The sequence below is a fragment of the Orycteropus afer genome, unplaced genomic scaffold (assembly GCF_000298275.1).
Source record: "Orycteropus afer afer isolate SDZICR_OR568_19922 unplaced genomic scaffold, OryAfe1.0 scaffold00167, whole genome shotgun sequence".
Taxonomy (NCBI): domain Eukaryota; kingdom Metazoa; phylum Chordata; class Mammalia; order Tubulidentata; family Orycteropodidae; genus Orycteropus; species Orycteropus afer.
In genome coordinates, this window is record NW_006921754.1 from 4,938,160 (window position 1) to 4,948,279 (window position 10,120).

Sequence of the window (10,120 nt, forward strand, 5' to 3'; positions counted from 1 at the left end):
TTTTAATTTTTATGAGGTCCCATTTAATCTATTATGTATTTTGCTCTTTGTGCTTTCATTATTATATTCGATAATCCATTGTTAAAAGCTAGACACTACAGCATTGCCCCTGCATTTCTTTGTAAGAATTTTATGGTGTTATATTGTGCATTTAGATCCGTTATCCATTTTGTATTTGTTTTTGTGTATGGTGTGAGTCATGGATCCTGTTTCATTTTTCTACACATGGAAATCCAATTTTCCCAACACCATTTATTGAAGAGACTCTTCTTTCTCCATTACATGCACTTAGCACCCTTGTAAAATGTCCATTGATCTTAGGTGTGTGGTTTTATTTCTGGACTCAATTCTATCCCATTGGTCTATGTGTCTATTGCTATACCAGTATTAGACTGTTTTGATTACTGCAGTTACATAAAATGTTTTAAAATCAGGATGTATGAGTTCTCTTCTTCTGTTCTTCTCTTTCAACACTGTTTTAGCTATTCAGGACTTCTGGAATGGTCCATGGTACTTTCAGTATTCCTTGCTAACACCACGACTCAAAAGTATCAACTTTTCTTCAATCTTCCTTATTCATTGTCCAGCTTTCACATGTATAGGAGGTGATTGAAAATACCATGGCTTGGGTTAGGTGCACCTTATTCTTCAAAGAGACATCTTTGCTCTTCAGCACTTCAAAGCAGTCTTTTGCACTAGATTTTCCCAGTGCAATGCATAGTCTAATTTCTTGACTGCTGCTTCCATTGGTGTTGATGGTGGAAACAAATAATATGAAATCTTTCACAACTTCAATCTTTTCTCCATTTATTGCAATGCTATTTCTTGGTCCAGTTGTGAGGATTTTCATTTTCTTTATATTGAGAAGTAATCCATACTGTAGACTGTAGTCTTTAATCTTCATCAGTAAGTGCTTCAAGTCATCTTCACTTTCAGCAAGCAAAGTTATGTCATCTGCACATCACAGGTTTTTAATGAGCCTTCCTTAAATCTTGACGCCATGCTCTTCTTCATATATTCCAGCTTCTTGTATTATTTGCTCAGCATACAGATTGAATAAGTACGGTGAAAAGATACAACCCTGATGCACTCCTTTCCCAATTTTAAACCATGCAGTATCCCCTTGTTCTGTTTGAACGACAGCCTCCTGATCTATGTACAAGTTCCTCATGAGCACAATAAAGTGTTTTGGAATTTCCTTTCTTCTCAAAGTTATCCATAATTTCTTATGATCTACACATCTTCCAATCCATGAAGATGGAATATCTTTTCATTTATTTAAGCCTTCTTTAATCTCTTTCAGCAGTGTAAGTCCTTCACGTTCCTGGATAGATTTATTCCAAGGTGGTGACACACAGCCGAAGGCATTTGACTGCTAACCAGAAGGCTGGCAGTTCAAACCCACCATCCACTCCTTGGAAGGAAGATTAAGCAATCTACTTCTGTAGAGATACTGCCTCAGAAACCCAAAGACGGGTCTCTATGAGTTGAATTCACTGGATGGCAGTGAGTTGGTTTGTTTTTAGTTTTTTTTAAGGAAGGTTGGGCAATCTACTTCCATAGTGTTACCACCGTGGAAACCCAGGGAGGGCTTGCTGTGAGTTGTATCTGACTCTATGGCAGTGAGTTTGGTTTTTTGGTACTGTAAATGGAATAATTTCTCTTTTAGATTTGTCATTGTTGGTGTATGTAAACTCAACTGATTTTTATTTGTTGAAATATACTCTGAAAGATTTCTAACTCTATTACTGTTAGAAGTTTTCTTATGGAATCTGTGGGATTTTCTATATTTAGGATCATGTCATCTGTGAACAGAGACAATATTACTTCTTCTTTTCCAATCTGGATGACTTTTATTTCTTTTCCTTTTTTAAATTGCTCTGGCTAAGACTTCTAATACAATATAGAATAGAAGTGGTGAGACTGGGCACACTTGTCTTGTTCCCAATTTCAAAAGGAAAGATTTCAGTTTTTCTCCATCAAGTGTAATGTTGGCTGTTGCCTTTCAATATTTGTCCTGAATCATATTGAAGGGATTTCCCTTCTATTCTAATATTTTTGAGGGTTTTCATCAAGAAAGGGTTTTTTATTTTATCAAATGCATTTTCTTTATTCATAGAGATGATCATATGATTATTTTCCTTCGTTCTATTGATGTGGTGCATTATGTTCATTGATTTTCTAATGTTGAATTATCCCTGAACTCCTGGAATAAATCCCAGTTGGTCATGGTGTATGACTCTTTTAATATGCTGTGGGACTCTGTTCAGTAGTATTGTGTTGAGGATTTTTGCATCTATATTCATTAGTGATATTGGCCTGTAGTTTTATTTCTTGTGGTACCTTTGTGTGGTTTTGGTATCAGGGTGGTATTTTCTTCATAGAAGAAATTAGGGAGTCTTTCTTTTTTTCTCTCTCTCTTTCAGAAAAATTTAAACAGGATTGATGTAGATTCTTCACTAAATGTTTGGTAGAATTTTCCAGTGAAGTCATATGATAAAGGATTTCTTTTTTGGGGGGGTCTATAGTTTTTATCACTGATTCAATCTTGTTGAGTCTATTGAGATTTTCTATTTCCTCTTGAGTCAGTCTGGGTAAGTTGTATGCATCTAAGAATTTGTCCATTTCATGTAGGTTATTGTTTGGTGCCATATAGTTGTTATTACTCTGTCATAATTCTCTTTATTTCTATTGGGTAAATTGTAATATCTCCTTTTCATTTCTTAGTTTGGTTATTTTCATCTTTTCTCTTCATCAGTGAAGAGCTCTGGTGGTGTAGTGGGTAAGGCATTTGGCTGCTAACCAGAGTGGTTCAAACCTACCAGCTGTTCCACTGAAGGAAAGATGAGGCAATCTACTTCCATAAAGATTTAAAGCCCCAGAAACCCTGTGGGAGTGGCTGTGAGTTACAATCAACTCAGTGGCAGTGGATTTGGGTTTTGGTTTTGCTTTCTTTATCTAAAGAACTAAAGGTTTGTCATCTTTAGTGAGCTTTTCAAATAATCAAGTTCTTGTTTTGTTGATTCTTTCGATTGTTTTTCTATTTTCAATTTCATTTATTTCAGCTCTGATCTTAGTTATTTAATTTATTCTGCTAGGTTTAGGGTTAGTCCACTCTTTCTCCTTCTACTTCCTGAAGCTGTCAACTTAAGCTGTTAATTTGAGGTCTTTCTTCTTTTTTCCTGTAGTCACTTAGGCTATGTTTCCTTTTGATTACTGCTTTGCTACATCCCATGTTTTGGTATATTTGCTTTCATTTTCAATTGAGTCTAATAAATTTGTGATTTCTCCATTGACCCATTGGTTGTTTAATAGTGTGTTGTTTAATTTCTATATGTTTGTGTATTGTTCAGGTTTTGTTTTTTTTTCCCAAAACAAAGTATGATTTATAGCTTCACTTTGTTGTGGTCAGAGAAAATAGTTTGTATAATATCTTATCTTCTAAAATTTATCACGACTTGCTTTGTGACTGAAAACATGGTCTGTTCTGGAGAAAGATCCATGTACCTGGAGTAGAATGTATATTGTGCAGTTGTTGGGTAGAGGGTTCTATATTTCTTCTTATTTTTTTTTTTCATCTTTTCTCTTTATCAGTGAAGAGTTCCGGTGGCGTAGTGGGTAAGGCGTTTGGCTGCTAGCCAGAAGATTGGGAGTTCAAACCCACAAGCTGTTCTGCTGAAGGAAGAAAAAGCTGTTCCACTGCTTTTCCTTCATAACATTTAGTAGAGTATAATTAAATAATCTGTGTATTTATTGGCTTAATATATGTTTTACCATTGACTTAATATATGTTTTACCATTGACTGTAAAAACTTTTGAGGGCAGGTACCTTGTCATTCTGATTCACTGTTGAACATCTGTTAAGTCTCTTTTTTTTTTTTTTCAGACCCTCTTCATTCTTGTTGAGCTTTTTATAGATACTCTGTCCTATGAAGAGGTATATTAAATTCTCCAATATCATTATAGTTCTACCTATTTCTCCCTTCTATTCTGTCAGTATTTGCTTTCTATTTATATTTAGGTGCTCTGATGTATGGTTATTAAATATTCTTGATGAATTTATCCTTTTGCTACTATATTATGTCTATTTTCCTCTCTTTTAACAGATTTCGTCTTAAACTCTATTTTGTCTGATGTTAAAATTGCAACTCCAACTCTCTTTTGATTATTATTTATATGTAATATTTTTTTCCATCCTTTCACTTTCGACCTATTTGTGTCTTTGGTTCTAAGATGCGTCTCTTGTAACCAGCAGATAGATGGACCATCGATTTTTGGATATAAGATGTGTCTCTTGTAAACAACATATATTTGAACCGTGGTTGTTTTAATCTATTCTATTACTCTATGCCTTTTGATTGGAACATTTAGTCCATTTACGTTTACTGTAACTACTGATAAGAATGACTTACTTTTACCATTTATTTATTTATTTATTAGGTGTTTTGAGCCTAATTTGTCTTTTTCCTTTCCTTTTCTGTATGCTTTAGATATTTCTTAGTACTTACCATGGATATAATGTTTGAGCAACTTGTATTTATTACATCCTAAGGTAAGGTGGTAGCCACTTATATTTAGTGGCATACTAGATAGAAACTCTATACCTAAATTCTCAAAAAAGACATGTATTCCAAACTATGCCAATCACCTTTTTCTGGGAATCTGAATATGAAGTGTAGTGATAGAAGCACAAAAGGAAGGTCCTTAAGAAAACCATATAACAGTTTCTGTGGCTGACTACCGCAGAAATTCCTTAGCCCTTGTATTTCTTGGAATTGATTATTTAGTATTTCCTTTAATTCTATGAGTTAGCAGTATCTTCATAAATATCCTGCACCCTTTCTCTTAATCCTTTCATTCTTGTTTTGTTCTAAGTTTGCCAGAATTGTTTTCTCTTGTTTTCATATAATGTACGCATAATGACACAACTAGCACACTAACACAACCCATTCCAAAAGGGCTATAAAAACCCAGAATACAAAAACTTCACGGAAGATAACACATTCATTCATTCAGCAAGTATTTACTGACCACCAAGTGTGTGTCAAACAGAAGAGACAGGAATTCCTGCTCTCCTGGGACTAATATCCTGGCAGGAGACTTCAGTGACTGCAGTGGCTCTCAGAATTTACAAAGGTCACTAAGGGCTGAAATAGCTATTATTGAGTTGTCCATTGAACTGATTGGGGCATAAATAACCCAAAAGCTGAGACAGCACTGTAGTGAGTGTATTCCTGGAATTTGGCACTCCTGTATTTCAGTTAGTGGTCGTTTTCTTTCAGAATTAAAATAGGAATGTTGTAGTAAGTACTGCTAACAAAAACTCTGAAATCTGCATTTAAAAAATGTAAATCTAATAAAGCCATGATTTACATACTCCAAAGAGTTTATATTGATCCTGGCATCAGGCTCCAAGTTCTTAGTATGATCCTCCAAGAACTGCTCCTAGGCTACCTCTAAGTTCCCTTCTTTAACCTTTCTTCCACTTGGACAAATAATTCTAGTCACATGATCTACTTGCTGCTTTTATATTTAAGTCAAATGTCAGTCAAGCCTTGATGTTTGTGATTATTTTGCCTGGAAGGAACTTTCCTAATCAGTTCTCCTACTTTCTACTCATCCTCCATCTCTCAGTTTCACATAACTTCTTACAGAAGCTTTTCACGATGCCCTAGATTAGGGTAGGTTCCCCTTTATACTCTCAACAGTCTATGCTTTTCCTTCATAACATTTAATGGAGTATAATTAATCTGTGTAATTACTGGCTTAACAGATGTTTTACCATTGACTGTAAATACTTCTGAGGGCAGGTAGCTTGTCATTCTGATTCATTATTGAATTCTTAGTGCTTCTCCAGTGCCACTATGGAAGAATAAGAGCAGACTCTTACTCAACATTTGTTAAATAAGTGAACCAAGAACATGGAGATTATTTATCTCTTGATACCTTTTCTTGCTCCAATGAGTATTTGCAGTAGTTCCTGCTCATGTATGGGAAAAAATGACAGTAGAAACCTTCATGGAAAGATTTCCAACAAAGGGCTTTCCACCAGAGAGTATGACCTATCCAGCACCGCCTTATGTAGAGCAGCTAGAGAAGTAGAGACATTATATTCTTGAGTTCCAGTACAAATTCTCCTTTCCTCTGTGCCTTATCATGGGAAAATTAGCACGCCCACAGCATGATGCTCGCTAAGTTGGATCTGCTGCCTCTTTCTGTGCCTCTGTGGTGTGGAGAAATATCCCTAAAGTGGCATAGTGGATACCAAGAATCAAACCAACCTCACTGCCGTGAAGTGAGATCTGACTCATAGTGACTCCTCCTTGGGTTTCCTACACAGTATCACTTCAGAAGTAGATTGCCCAACTATGGTCCTGCATAGTGGAAGGAGATCCATAAAACAATCAAAAACAGGAATAAAAAGTGTTAATCAAATCCATATTGATGAATGAGATTTCCTGGAGAAAATAGAGAGTAAGAAAAGAAGACAACTGAACCCTGTTGTCCACATATATTTAAGGGAAGATGAGAGAAAGAAAAAGGCTCCTAGTTAGAGCAATCAGGGGTCTGGAAAGAAAACAGGGAAGTAGCACGTCATGGAGGCCAAGTGAAAGGAGTCTTTCAAAATGAAGTGCAAGGACAATGCTTTAAATGCTGCAAAGGAGCTTGAATGTGACAAGGATTGAAAACTTGGCAACTCATTCTCAAGGAGAGCACTGGTGACCTTGAGGAAAGGTACTTTCATAGGCTTAATGTGAGCGTATATCAGAATGTCGTGCAGGAAGGAATGACTGTGAGGTAAAAATCTCTACAAGAGTCATGACTGTGGAAAGAGAAAAGGGAGAAGGCTTGGAGCATGGCGACATGTTGAGCTGGGGACAACTATTCATTTTAAAGAGCTCATATTTAAAGGCTGATGAGAAAGAAACTATAGAAAGAGAATAACTGAGAAAAAAGAAACAAGGAATTCTATCTGCTATGTATACACACTCAAAATAAAATGTAAGCTGAAGAGTAGAATCATTTAAGGAAATAAAAAATTTAAAAAATAAAATAAGAAAAACACTCTATGCTTTGAAATCTCTTCAGAAAACAAATAGCAAAGATGTAGTAAGAAATGATAAAGTCTTCCACATCTTTGACTTTTCAAAGATAAACTCTGTTGAATGGAAAAGAAGCACGAATGGTTATTCGAAGAACCAAAGCTCCTAAGGGAGAAGGAGAGCAGTCGATAAGATCGAGGTCACAGGAGAAAGAGCAGCCTTTGAAAGGGTGAGGGAGGGAAGGTGTGAGTACGCAGAGCAAAGCGACCCTGATTTGCCTAATAACTTTTTTTTTTTTTTGCATTTAAGAAGGAGATGAGGAAATTTGTTGAAAATAAGGAGATAGTAAAGGGTTTGGGAAAGTGGGGTACTGAAATAACCACAGGGCAATAGAGAGAGAGATCTTGCGGAAAACGAGGGAAGGAGGTCCACGTGAACTTGGCCACAGGACTCTTACTGCAATACACTAATCCACAGAAGTGCATGCTTTTTCTCTAGGTTGCTCAGTCATCCCCAAAAAGAGAAAAGAAACTACTGGAATGGTATAAAGTTGAGATTTTTCTGGGTGGTTGAGACAGATAAGTGCAAATACTTCCTCTTCCCCCCAACATTTATTATCTACGGTAAAAACATTAACATTTTATAAGAAGCCAAAATGACTTTCTAAAGAGAATAATGTACATCACTATAGAAACAAATAACACAAATAGCACTTTGAAAAAAATATTTATGTACTTCTTATATTTTTATTTTTTTCATAATGTAAACCAATAAATATATAACACAGTTATATATTTCTTCAAGTTTAAAATAAATTTTGACAGTGATAAAGTTGTCTTTATCATGTGGACAATTCAGAGATAAAATACTGAAATTGACTGACAGGTGCTCCTAAACTGACCTCTTTCTGGTGATATGCTGAATGGCCTCCATTCAAACTCTAAGAGCTCTGTTGAGGTCAGTTTGACAGTTCCCAAGTATCTTTTTGCTCAGATATGGCCTCCTAAATGCTTTTACCAGTTTTCCAGATTGGTTTGTTGACCTATGTTGTTGTTGTTATGTGCCGCTGGACTATAGAAAAAATAAGTGAAAAGAAAATAATCATTCTGCATATTCATGATGTTTATGCAATTATCATCTCTTTTAGACATGCTTAATTAGAAGAATTGTTTTACATTATATGGTCCAAAGAGATGAGTGAAGAGATTAGAAATTTGCTTGTTTTAATTACTCATAGTGATTTAACTAGAAGAAAAAGGCCAATGGATGTTCAATAAATAATGATAAAATAATGAGAAAGGGCAAATATTTACATAGTAACAAACATGCTAACTAGACTGTTTTAGTAGAGATACCACAATTTTAAGAATACAAAAAATTCATGGAGGAGGAGTGTCCTTCCTTTCTCTAGCTTAACAGCCATTTGAAGCCTGATACCGATATTAATATACTTGTTACAGTTGATCTCAGTTTGGGTGAAGTTCCTAGGGGCTTCTTGTTCTGATCCTGTTCCTCTCAATCTTTTCTACCTGCCTTGAGGTGCACTTCAAGTTTAGAGTCTCAAGAGAGCTCCTGTGCTCCATCTCTTGGAAGACTAGTTATAGCATTTGTTTCCCATGTGTACAAACATAGTTTCTTATAAAGTTAGTCAGCCACTGAATATCAACAGCTTTTTTTTTTTTGGCTATATCGCCCACGTCTTTGGCTGTTAAGTATCATGACCTCTGACCTGCATGTGAAGTGTCCCTGGGCTTTGTGCCTTTTGCTTCTGCTTCCCCAGTCTCTAGTGTTGCTCTGTGAGGATGATTGTACATTCTGTCTGGGGCTTTCCTTTCAAGAATCTCACTGCCACTTTCTTAAGGCAAATGGGAGTCTGCTCATGAATTCTTTTGACTAGGAAAAAAAAAGACAAAATCTTCTTTGGTCATAGTCCTGGTATTGAAACATTTTATCCGGAAGTACCTCTCCCACAAGGATGTTTTATGGTATCAGGTAGAGGAGGAGAAGGAGACGCAGAAATAAAGCAGATTTCCTGTCTTCTTTTCTGCTATTACTGTTCTATCTTCTCCCCATATTTGCATTTAAGAAGGAGATGAGGAAATTTGTTGAAAATAAGGAGATAGTAAAGGGCTTGAGAAAGTGGAGTAATGAAATACCCACAGGGCAATAGAGAGAGATCTTGCGAAAACTAGGGAAGGAGGCCCAGATGAACTTGTTAACCTTGCTCTGCGCTGGGGCTGTATTAAGAAGCATACATTTATTTTGCCAGCCTGTTCCACAAGAAGTGAATGCAAATAGACTCAACATTTGCCATTCCTGGCAGGAAGGAAATTCACATTCTCTACCCATGATCTGCCTCCAGCCGCAGTCCCATGCCCACACATTCTGAATGGTCTAAATCCCGGGGTATTTTCCTAATCTAAACAATCCAGATTGCTTGAATTGTTGTTGTTATTGGCCATGAAATCGATTCTGACTCATAGTCACTTCATGTGGGCAGATGTGATAGTTAAGGTTATGTGTCAAATTAACTGGGCCTGGTTTTGAGTGGCTGGGCAGCTGGTGGTAGTCATTTCCCATGAGGAGACTGGCAATCAACTCCATGGTGGAATGTGCCATGAGCAGCTAAGTAGCTGCTTTAGGGATGTGGTAGGAGAGCCTTTGGGAATGGTTTGAAACTTTTTGGAATGTTTGAACCCTGCATGTAGTTAGGTTGGTATCCAACAGCCTGCTATGCCCTACCAATCTCGAGACCGTGTCTGGACTTGAATTAATGGCCTGCTGTGTTGTTTGGTAACATCGGGACTGTACCTTTTTACTTGTGGACCTTGGGCTTGTCAGTGTCAGCAGCCAGCAGCTGCCTGAGTGAAGAAAAGCCTCCAGCTTCAGTGGGCCAGGAGCAGGAGGCAGAGCTGAAGTCCAAGATGTGGGGCTTTCACCCAGCCCCTAGAGCCTGGCACTTTGAACTTGGACTTCCAGCCTCCCATACTGCGAGAGAATAAACTCCTGTTTGTTCAAGCCACCCCACTGATGGTATATTCCTGTCAGAGCCACACTAGGGACCCATAATAGCGGAC